General features: G+C 44.6%; 1 long non-coding RNA gene across 1 annotated transcript; it reads right to left on the bottom strand.

The window, feature by feature from the left end:
• Positions 1-10,280: 10,280 nt before the first annotated feature.
• LOC138680934 (uncharacterized) lies at positions 10,281-10,685 on the bottom strand. Its single transcript, XR_011321842.1, has 3 exons — positions 10,568-10,685; positions 10,424-10,477; positions 10,281-10,337 (listed from the first exon to the last, which is right to left on the bottom strand). It is a non-coding gene; the product is annotated as an uncharacterized lncRNA (long non-coding RNA).
• Between the last annotated feature and the right edge of the window lie 1,640 nt (positions 10,686-12,325).

Genomic DNA, 12,325 nt, shown 5'->3' with positions numbered 1-12,325 from the left:
GGTGGTAACTATACTGACCGCAAATCCTGATCTTAACACCGCAACTAGAAGTAGCCGTGGGGTGTACCTAACAAGCCCTAGACACCTCGTCACAGCCGGAGGACTAAATACCCCTAAAGATGGAAATAGGAATACTACCTTGCCTCAGAGCAGAACCCCAAAGGATAGGCAGCCCCCACAAATATTGGCTGTGAGTAGGAGAGGAAAGACAGGAAAACAGGATTTAGCACAAGAGGCCACTCTAGCTAAAATAGGAAAAGATAGGACAGAGTTCTGTGCGGTCAGTATTAAAACCCTTCCAAAAATATCCACAGCTGATTATACAAAAAATTCCTCCATCTAACTAAAGACGTGGAACGTATATCTGCAACTCCAGAGACTACCAAACTCAGAGCAGGAATACAATCAAAAAACAAGCACACAGCTTGTGTGCCATAGAAAAAGAAACATACACTTATCTTTGCTGAATTGGCATCTAAGCAGGAGAAACCAGACAGAGATCCAACACTTCCCAAGAAACATTGACAATTGGCAAGGACTAATGAGTCCTGCAAACCTAAATACCCCAGTCAGAATTGCAATCAGCAGATACACCTGTCCAGGACTGCAGACCAGAGACAACTGCATTACCCCCTACAACCACTGGAGGGAGCCCAAAAGCAGAATTCACAACAGAGGAGGTGCTGGGGGATGGAGTAGAGAATTGAAAGTGTTGAATAACCTATTGATTATATATTTCCTTCACACCTCCCACTTTTGAAAGTGGACAGGAGTTTGACTTATTTGTCAGTTCCTTTGAGCATAACCAGTTCCGGCTCCCTTTGGCAAGATAAACCATCAGCATGTTATGACCAATTCCTTTTTTATTTTGAATAGTAAGATCATACTGCTGCAAAATTAGGCTCCCCCACATGTGGTGAAAATACACTCGTTGGGTGCCTGGGCTCGGAAGGGAAGGAGCGTCATTTGACTTTTTGAATGTAAAATTTGCTTGCATAATTAGCGGACATTATGTCGTGTTTGGAGAGCCCCTGAAGTGCCTAAACAGTGGAAACCCCACCCACAAGTGACACCATTTTGGAAACTAGACCCCTCAGGGAACTTATCTAGATGTGTGGCGAGTAGTCTTGAGCATTCCGATACCGCAAGTATCGGGTATCGGCCGATACTTGCGGTATCGGAATTCCGATACCGAGATCCGATACTTTTGTGGTATCGGGTATCGGTATCGGATCCATAGTGAGGTGTAAAATAAAGAATTAAAATAAAAAATATTGATATATTCAGCTCTCCGGCGGCCCCTGGACATCATCGCGGGTAACCGGCAGGCTTCTTTGTTTAAAATGAGCGCGTAGGACCTGAGGAATGACGTCACGGCTTCTGATTGGTCGTGTGCCGCCCATGTGACCGCGACGCGACCAATCAGAAGCCACGACGTCATTCCTCAGGTCCTAAATTCCTAGAATGAGCGCGTTTAGGACCTGTGGAATGACGTCGCGGCTTCTGAACAGGGTTCTTTACACAGCACATCAAAGTTATTTCCAGCATCCACATCAAGTTTCACAATGGGCAATTCCTCTTCTGTCCCTGTCCTTTTCTCTCTGCTGCTAAGCTCGCTTCCGGGACGGACCATACTTTTCGATCCCTTAGTGTCCTCTCTGCTCAGCCTTACTCCATTTGGGGACTCCCTCAGCCATTTTGCCCCGGTTCTGAGGGCGCTAGCCCATGCAATAAGCTGCCACATAATGAGCGACCTGCCCGTACTGCTTAGCCTTTTCTAGTAACTGCACTCCCACTAATACTGCACCACTAGCACTGTTGCTGTTGCTTCTCCTGATGTGGTCCAGACCAGTGATGCTATATGGCTGGGCCCTATTCTTCTTTAAAGTTGTGTGACATAGTGGTGCCCAGGCTGGCTAGCCCAAGTGAGCTGCATGGGTGCCCTGGACCCAACTGAAATCTCTAAGGAAGTCCTTCCTACCTTACCCACCGTGCCCCTCCTATGTTAACTAATTGCAGTGCTTTCTCTGGAACTATGATGTACCACATCTTGTGGTTAAACTTAGGTACTAAACTTTCACTATGACAGTTCTTATACAGAGCAGCAGTAATAGATATGCACAAAACAACACAAACGATGGCAGTAGACAAGGGTAAAACATCACATTATACATAATTATTTACCTTGACAAACAGTAAATGCAAGGACATCGATTACCCCCTTACATTGACACCACAGGTGTGTCACAGAATTTTAAACCATTGGGAAGTGAAGAAAAAATAATTTACATTTCTACCACCAAGATTGTGTGTTAGCCCCAGATTTAACATTTTCATGCTGGCAAATGGGTAAAATTGCACCAAAATTTGTCCCACAATTTCTGCTGAATGTAGAAATACCCCATATGTTGCTGTACAGTACTGCTTAGCCACACAGCGAGACTCGGGAGGGACAGAGCGCTATTTGCCTCTTGGAGCGCAGATTTTCCTAGAATAGCTTGCGGACATCATATACAGAGCCCATATGAGCTAGAAAAGCAGAATCCTCCCTGAAGTGACCCCATTTTTGAAATTATACTAAAACATAATGGCTTGTATATAAGGAAACATTTTAAAAGTAGGTCAAAAATTATAATTTAAGTAAAACAAAACTGATTTTTTCATTAAAAAAATAGGAAATTTTGATTCATTTATGAAGGAAACAAGAACTGTCCAAAATAAAGGACTTGGATACACCCTGTATTAGACCTAAAGGAGGTCTCATACACATTCTGTTCAAATTGTCATAAATTGGTACTCCTATGCTCATAAAGGCTGTGCATTTTTGATGATTATATACCAAGGAGATGTACACCAGACCATGGAAAGGCCTATGGGTGAGCAATATATTACCGATAAGGGTATGTGCACACATTGAGTAAAATTTCTGCATCTGTTCTGCATCTCTTGGCAGGAAAAATGCAACTGCAAAAACTTGCATTTTGACAGCTTTTTTGATTGATTTGAGTGAAGTGAATGTTGAAAAATGTAGGGCAAAAAAATGCATAGAGAACAGACATGCCACAGAATATTTTATGATTCTGATAAATTTGGAACAAGTTCTTGCAAGTTTACATAGCAATGAAATGTACCCAAGAAGATGTAATAATACCCTATGGATGAGCAATATAATAGCGATACATTTTGAACAAGTTTTTTGAGGCTTATATAGGAACAAAATGTACCCCAAAAATACCCAATGGGTGAGCAATTTGATACCAATAAATTTGGAACAAGTTTTGGGAGACTGATATAGAAATGAAATGTACTCCAGACCACGGAATAGTCTATAAGTAAGCATTATAATACAGATACATTTTTTAACAATTTTTTTAGGCTTTTATAGCAACAAGATGTACTAAAGAAGATGTAATACCCTATGGACGAGCAATATAATACCGATATATTTTGAACATTCCTTTGGAGGCTTTAATAGTAGCAAAATGTACCTAAGAAAATGTAATACCCTATGGGTGAGCAATATGATACCGATAAATTTGGAACAAGTTTTTGGAGGCTTACCTAGAAGCAAAATGTACTCCAGATCATGGAATAGTCTATAAGTGAGCATTATAATACTAATTAATTTTTAAACCAGCTTTTTATGGCAACGAAATGTACCAAAGAAAATGTAATATCCTATGGGCGAGCAATATAATACTAATAAATTTTTAAAGGGAACCTGTCACCAGTTTATTTGTCTATCAACTAAAATTATCATCTAATTGAGTGTGAGCTATACATTCCCCAACTACTTGTCAAACCCCCCGACTCACCATGAATCCCCCATAAGAACCGTTAATATTGCTCCCACGTTGTATGGAAATATCCTCGGTCCGGTCCGATGGGCATTGGTTCTGGCCCCTCTCCCCACCCCAAATCGGTGTGCTGTACGCATTCCGTTCTGCGAATAGCGCTGTTCGCGTACAGGTCCCGCGCGTGCGCCTTCAAATTGCCTTCTGCACATGTGCAGTATGCTTTGCCCAACTGTGGGCAAAGCCAAAAAGCATTAGTATGCATGCACCAGTAAACTACGTCCCGGAACACAGCAAAAGGAACTTCAGGGACATAAAAAAAAAGTTTCAGAGAAAATTCTTTTGGGTTAGGCAGTAAGTCCCACAGTTCACAATATGGCAGCAGAGTTCGTAGCTCAAACAATCCAGATCGCAGACCAAGCGTGGGATTGAGCAATCTAGTCCACTACCAGGTGGGGTACAAGCAGTCTAATCCGCTGACCAAGTTGGGTACGGGAAAGTTCTGCACTCCACACATGCTCAGCGGAGTCCATGGCCAGAGCATTCTGTTATGGCTGTGACAGTAAACGCGGCCGAGCCGATGCCCCCACGTCGGCAAACCATGACGATGTGGGCGAGAGTCCCAAATGGTAACGCGATGTGGATCCACTGGACCACGTCAAGTAACCTGGACTTACCCAGACTAGGGAAGGGCAGCGAGCAGGGTCTGTGGCAGCTGAGCCTGCAAACAAGATGGCAATATGCAGAACTAGATTACACCTCACAACTTCAGGTATGAAGAAGTAAAGTTTACTTAAATGAAAACACAGTACATAACCAAAGATAATGATGTTAGGATCCCGATTCCACACATCATAGAAGGGTACACGTCTCAGGATAACAGATGAAGGCAGGAGGACATCACAGGTTGATTAAGTGCAGGGTTATCAGGCACGGGCATACTACGATGGCCTCTCTCTCAGGCCTCAGGCGCAGCACAGGCTCAGCAGGAGAACATCAGACACCGACCTCGGACGGACTTCTGACGATGGCAAGGGTCATCACGGGTTGATGCAGTCCAGGATCATCTGGCACGGGCTTACTAGGACGGCCTCTCAGGCCTCAGGCACAGCACAGGCTCAGCAGGAGAACAGCAGACACCGACCTTGGACAGACATCAGACGATGGCAGTGGTCATCACGGGTTGATACAGTCCAGGGTCATCTGGTGTGGGCTTACTGGGACGGGCTCTTTCAGGTCTCAGGCATAGCACAGGCTCAGCAGGAGAACAACAGACACCGACCCAGGACAGATGTCATCACAGGGTGGACCCCGGAGAACCGGTGGAACATTGGGTCACAGGCAGGACATCAGGACATCAGACACAGGCTGGACATCAGGATATCAGACACAGACTGGACATCAGGACACAGACTGGACATCAGTACACAGACTGGACATCAGGACACAGACTGGACATCAGAACACAGGCTGGACATCAGGACACAGGCTGGACCTCAGGACACAGGCTGGACATCAGGAAACAGGCTGGACATCAGGACACAGGCTGGAAATCAGGACACAGACTGGACATCAGGATACACATCTGGGACACTGGCATGGCAGCCCAGGTCATCGGCTGGGACACTGGTGTGGAAGCCCAGGACATCAGGACATTGGACACAGGAAGGACATCAGGACATAGGCAGGGCATCAAGACATCAGGAATACGGATAGACATCTAGGACACTGGCGAGGAAGCTCAGGTCATTGGCTATGACACTGGCGTGGCAGCCCAGGACATCAGGACATCGGACACAGGAAGGACATCAGGACATCAGCAGGGAATCAGGACATCAGGAATACCCGATAGACATCTGGGACGCTGGTGAGGCTGCCCAGGTCATCGGCTGAGACTGAAATGGCACAGGATCAGATAGCAGTGGTCATCAGGTTCCTAGCTACGGCCGTCAGGCTCTGGGCATCGGACCTAGGAAGGAACTCAAGCACGATGGTGCAAGCACCGCTGGACTGGACCTGGGCCAGACGGGGTTAGCACTGCATAACAGGCTGAGCACAGCATAGTAAGGGCTCAGCATAAACACCATACTCCATCTTTAAAAGATGAGCCCAGGAAGTTCAGTCACTGGGTACGGGGTGTCAGACACAAAAGGACTTCAGGAACATAACAGAGGACACAGTTCAGACAGGGTCAGGTATTGGATATGCAGCCTCCAGGATAGGTGGGTCTGGGTACTCTGCCCCCAGATTAGGCGGAAAAGCAAAACACAAACGGATCTGGATATGCAGCCTCCAGGATAGGCGGGTCTGGGTACCCCAGAACAGGCGGAAGACAGGTATCAGCTCTCCCAGAACATACTGCAGACAGAACGGGAGCTGGATACCTAACTCACAAGGTAAGACAGAAACACAATGCAATGTTCTGGCAACGCCCAACAGGAAAGAGGGAGTTTATATAGGAGCTGCCCCTCAGCAATAGGCTGAGGAAGCAACACAGGTGCACACTCAAACCCTAATAAAAGCAGGGTAGGGGTGGCCACGCGCACCCTAAGCACAAACAGAAACCATCACAGCACAGACAGCACAGGAACTGTGGCTTAGGGCACCTGGAAGTGACAGCTAGCCTAAACAAACGTGGAAAGTCGAGCACCAGCTACAGAGTACCTTGCAAGCTGCGGATAGCTTCCACAGCGGCAGCCAGGGACCGCACATGCGAGTGGTCATGCAGCAAAGGATAGACATTACAGCACATGTACAGCTACACAGCAGCACAGGGAATTGAGCCGCATCCATACAGGTAACAGACTACAGTATCCCTGCAAGTTAGGGGGAGAGGAGTAAGGGATAAAGCAGAGACATGCAAAAGTAACGCCGAAGAAACAAGGTATAAACCCAGCGGCGTTGCATATGATACCAATAAATTTGGAAGAAGTTTTGGGAGGCTTTAATAGCAACAAAATGCACTCCAGAGCAGCATAGAATAGTCTATAAGTTAGCATTATAATACTGATAAATCTTTGAACATATTTTTGGTGGCTTTTATAGCACAGAAATGTACCTAGTAAGATGCAATACCCTATGGGAGAGCAATATAATACCAATAGATTTGGAACAAGTTTTTGGAGGCTTATATAGAAACTAAATATACCCAATAAGGTGTAATACTCTATGGGTGAGCAATATGATACCGATAAATTTTGTAAACAAGTTTTGGGAGGTTTATGTACCAACAAAATGTACTTTAGACCAATGAATAGTTTATGGATGAGCAAAATAATACAGATAAAATTTTGAACAATTTTTTTTACACTTCCCCAACAAGTAGTAATACCCACCTGATGTGATTATTTAAAAGTTGCTGTTTGGTGACTGGAAGGTGAGCTAAGGGCCTTGCATTTCAAATTTCCTGTGTCTCACTCCTCTCTATACAGTCAGTAGGAAATATTCTGCCTAGTACGGACCATTTGCTAACTTCTCTGAAGCCCAGGGTCCAGGAGCTAAAGTGCCATATTTGATACCTCCAGCAAAAGCCCCTTTTTGTTTGCAATACTGATATATCCTGTTTGACCCTTTTATCAACTAAATGTAACTCTATTGCTGTTACGCTTTCCCTTATTGATTATATATTTCCTTCACACCATACATTTTAGATAGCTGTTGGCTATGGTTCAGTCAAAAACGTTATCGCCTTACTCTCATGTACCGCGGCACACTACTGTATGCTTTTTTTTCCCTTGTATGATGCTGCCTACTGATGCTTAGGCAATATTATTCAGGGAAAAAATAAATGACCCAGAGTAGAATTTCTGTTTATGCTCCGTTAGTTGAAAGAAAAATTAGTGGCTTAGGCACACTAAAGTCTTGAAGTAGACATGAATTAGTCATTTTGCATAACTCCAGTTTCCAGTCCAAGTCAGTGCACTTTGACTATCATCAGGAGCAAGACAAGTTTTCTGAGATTTTGGGTACCTTGGCATGATGTTAAACTCAGCGATGTGGCATGATGTCATCTGTGTGACAAATAGCACAGAGGTTAATTCTCATAAACCCAGCTAATTATAAACCGAGCCTGAGATCCCAGAGAGTAAGGAAATTCATACAGCTTCTGTCCCCGGCCAGAGAGCAATGGCCTGGACCGTGTGTTGAGGTTGAGCAAAGTGATCCATTCATCTCTTTGTAGAAGAAAATATCTCCAAATTAAAGAGTAGAAATAAAATAAAAACTACCGGTATGTGTTATTCAGTGCCTTTATCATAAAGTTATCAGTTTGATATGAAAGAAGAGATGAAAGGTCCTCTTTAAGTGGCATAAGTGAAGGGTATTACACATATAACACTCCAAAACACATAGTTGATTCCTCAATAAATTAGTTATTTTCCTTATGAACTTTGGTAAATGTATTGGGTGTTTGTTCTGTCACTATTGGAGACATATAATGCCTTTTTGGCATTTAATTCCACTAATATGCTGTACACTAGACCACATGAATGAATCCCCACTTCTATCATGTCCTCACTCTTTCTGAAACTGAACCTGTCAAAAACTGAACTCCTTGTGTTTCCTCCTTCTACTAATGTACCTATGCCCGACATTGCGATCTCCGTGTGTGGTTCCACCATTAGTCCCCAGCAATATACCAGCTGCCTTGGGGTCATACTTTATTCTGAGCTTTCATTCACCCCCCCCCCAGATCCGATCACTAGCTCTCTCTATTATCTGCACCCCAAAAACATTTCTAGAATTTGCCCTTTTATTACTTTCCACTCTGCAGAAACTCTCACTGTTTCACTTATACATTCTCGTCTGGACTATTGTAACTCTCTACTAATCGGCCTCCCTCTTACCAAACTCTCCCCTCTCCAATCTGTCCTGAATGCTGCTGCCAGGATCATATTCCTCATCAATCATTATACCGATGCCTCTACCTTGTGTAAGTCATTACACTGGTTACCCATCCACTCCAGAATCCAGTACAAACTTATTACCCTCACCTACAAAGCGCTGCATGGCTCAGCACCACCCTACATCTCCTCCCTGGTCTCAGCCTACCACCCTACCCATGCCCTCCGCTCCGCTAATGACCTCAGGTTAGCATCCTCAATAATTAGAACCTTCTACTCCGTCTCCAAGACTTTTCACGTGCTGCGCCAATTCTTTGGAATGCACTACCCAGGTTAATACGCTTAATCCCCACAGTTTTCAGTGTGCCCTAAAAACGCACTTGTTCAGACTGGCCTACCATCTCAACACATTAACCTAACTATCCCTGTGTGGCCCATTCAAAATTTTTACCATAACCAGGTTCCTTGCATCATGTTCTCATTCGCTTTATACTTAGGCTGATAACCGGTTCATGCAGCATTACATGAACACCCGATTCTTACACTTTGGCTGGTCCGAACAACGAAAGCAATTGTTACCATCCACCTTTCGTGTCTCCCCTTTTCCTCATAGATTGTAAGCTTGCGAGCAGGGCCCTCACTCCTCTTGGTATCTGTTTTGATCTATGTGCTGTAAGATTGCACTTACTGAGTGTATTGGGGGACACTCGCTTAGCACGGGATTCAAGCACACTGGCACGGTTTTTTCAAACAAAATAGTCCATTTGGTTTATTAAGGTATCATAAACCACATCATGAGCAGTCCATTTGCACACTGGACCAGGACATCACATCAAGTCTCAGATCCTTAGTCTCCGGCAACTAAACACGCTGGTCCACCTTTGACCAGCTGCCGTGGGTTACCACACAGTTCATATCACAAGTACCAACAGTCTGTATAGGTACCTGATGGGAGCTCCTGCTACACCTGCTGACTCCTTGTCAGTCCTCTCTTCTGGGGAAGCTGCCTCACAGGGAACACCAACTTGCCTGTGCGGCATATCTTAGTCAGTCCAGACCCACCAAAAGAGGGTAGCTTCCCCAACAGTTTTCACTGTGCGCTTTTCTGGGATCCAGTCCTACTCCCAGGACCTCCCAACACACCAGCATGTGGCCTGTCCAGGTGCTATTAAGTGATAGATATAGCATGCACTCTGTCAGAGAATTGGAGTGCAGGTGCAACGGACCGAATGGTCCCGTAAATAGCCAAATATAAATTTCATCGCACTCTCAAAGGGAATATAATGCCAAATTTTTAACAAATTTATTAAATGTGTTCAGGGAGCATAACAGAATATTTCAAAAAAGCGATAAGAGACGTTTCGGCTCCACCAGAGCCTTCATCATACTCGCTGTAGACGATAAGGAAAATAAAGAAAATAATCAAAATAAGAAAGAAACAAAATGTAACACAAAACAATCAATGCATGGTAGATCCTTATATCCATAAGAGTCCCCAGAGGTCCAGGTCATCCTAATTGGAAATAGATCAATGAGCATATGTACAACTATTTACAAATATATACAAATATATGCACACATCGAGGGACTCCCTATACAGTACATTAGGGACTGGTATAATTAAAATAATAACAACATATTGTTACCTTGTTTGGAGAATTTAGTGCGTATAGGGAGAATAGGGATAGGGATCCCAGTGATGCTGCAGAGAATAGGAGAAGTACATTAGTACGTATGTACTGAAGAGAGGAGCCAGGGAAGAGAGGAGGTTAAGTAGGGGGTAGATACCTATATTTACGTAATGCCCAGGCGTATCTGCGCAATGTAGGGACAACTTTGGATCTGTAATGGCAGACATGTTCAATGTAAGTGAATATATAAAAAGAAGAAAGTGCTGCGTTGGTGGAAGTATAAAGTCGCCATGGTATTTACCTTAATGGAGGAAGGAGGTAGCGGCGCTCCCGTGCCTAGCTGCAGTGTTAGCTGTCAGTATGGCTGTTGTACAGCATTTTTAAAGCACTGCAGAGCGCGAAACCGGAAGTGGCTGGTCCGAAACCGGAAGTGGATGGTCCGAAACCGGAAGTGACGTTTCTCTGAGTGTGGGGACTGACTGAGCATGTGCTGGCTGTAGCCATGGAGATAGGAACGCCATACAGGAGCTAGGGGAGGCCGTAGAGGCTAACAGGGCGGGACTTCCGCTCTATGTTCAGTCCATTCCTATGCCTTTCACTCCACATCGTTGCCTCTACGGCCTCCCCTAGCTCCTGTATGGCATTCCTATCTCCATGGCTACAGCCAGCACATGCTCAGTCAGTCCCCACACTCAGAGAAACGTCACTTCCGGTTTCGGACCATCCACTTCCGGTTTCGGACCAGCCACTTCCGGTTTCGCGCTCTGCAGTGCTTTAAAAATGCTGTACAACAGCCATACTGACAGCTAACACTGCAGCTAGGCACGGGAGCGCCGCTACCTCCTTCCTCCATTAAGGTAAATACCATGGCGACTTTATACTTCCACCAATGCAGCACTTTCTTCTTTTTATATATTCCCTTACATTGAACATGTCTGCCATTACAGATCCAAAGTTGTCCCTACATTGCGCAGATACGCCTGGGCATTACGTAAATATAGGTATCTACCCCCTACTTAACCTCCTCTCTTCCCTGGCTCCTCTCTTCAGTACATACGTACTAATGTACTTCTCCTATTCTCTGCAGCATCACTGGGATCCCTGTCCCTATTCTCCCTATACGCACTAAACTCTCCAGACAAGGTAACAATATGTTGTTATTATTTTAATTATACCAGTCCCTAATGTACTGTATAGGGAGTCCCTCGATGTGTGCATATATTTGTATATATTTGTAAATAGTTGTACATATGCTCATTGATCTATTTCCAATTAGGATGACCTGGACCTCTGGGGACTCTTATGGATATAAGGATCTACCATGCATTGATTGTTTTGTGTTACATTTTGTTTCTTTCTTATTTTGATTATTTTCTTTATTTTCCTTATCGTCTACAGCGAGTATGATGAAGGCTCTGGTGGAGCCGAAACGTCTCTTATCGGTTTTTTAAAATATTCTGTTATGCTCCCTGAACACATTTAATAAATTTGTTAAAAATTTGGCATTATATTCCCTTTGAGAGTGCGGTGAAATTTATATTTGGCCAGGTGCTATTAAGGACATAAGTCCAACACCCCAGGCCACCAGGTCTGAAGCCCCACCATGTGCTCTTCAGGAAGCCTCCTCCCAGGTCATCCAACACAGGCTTCAAACAGGAAACTCACAGCGACCATGTGACTCACACCCTGGTCACATTATATACCTTTTAACCATTCCCCTGGGTGGGAGTGTGGGTGTGTGTGGCTAGTTTGTCCCGCCCATCTCACATAACTAGCCCTACCAGCCTCCCATGATAAACATACCAAATACTTGTGGGACTATAGGTCCCAGAACACTATATAGCTTCAGGCTGGCAGCGCAGAGTCTTCTGCTCTGCGACACATGTATCGACCATTCACAATACTGTCGGACTTTATCACATTATCACAGTCATGCCTGCGATTGCCATGCACTCTCATGGCCTCAATACACCTCTGTGCGTATACTGGGGAGACCATGCAGCGCCCCCTACCTTTTACAGGGGTCACTGCATCACAGTGCTTATTGTTATGCTGTAAT

The sequence above is a fragment of the Ranitomeya imitator genome, chromosome 5 (genome assembly GCF_032444005.1).
Source record: "Ranitomeya imitator isolate aRanImi1 chromosome 5, aRanImi1.pri, whole genome shotgun sequence".
NCBI classification, from domain to species: domain Eukaryota; kingdom Metazoa; phylum Chordata; class Amphibia; order Anura; family Dendrobatidae; genus Ranitomeya; species Ranitomeya imitator.
This window is presented reverse-complemented; position numbering and strand designations above follow the sequence as displayed.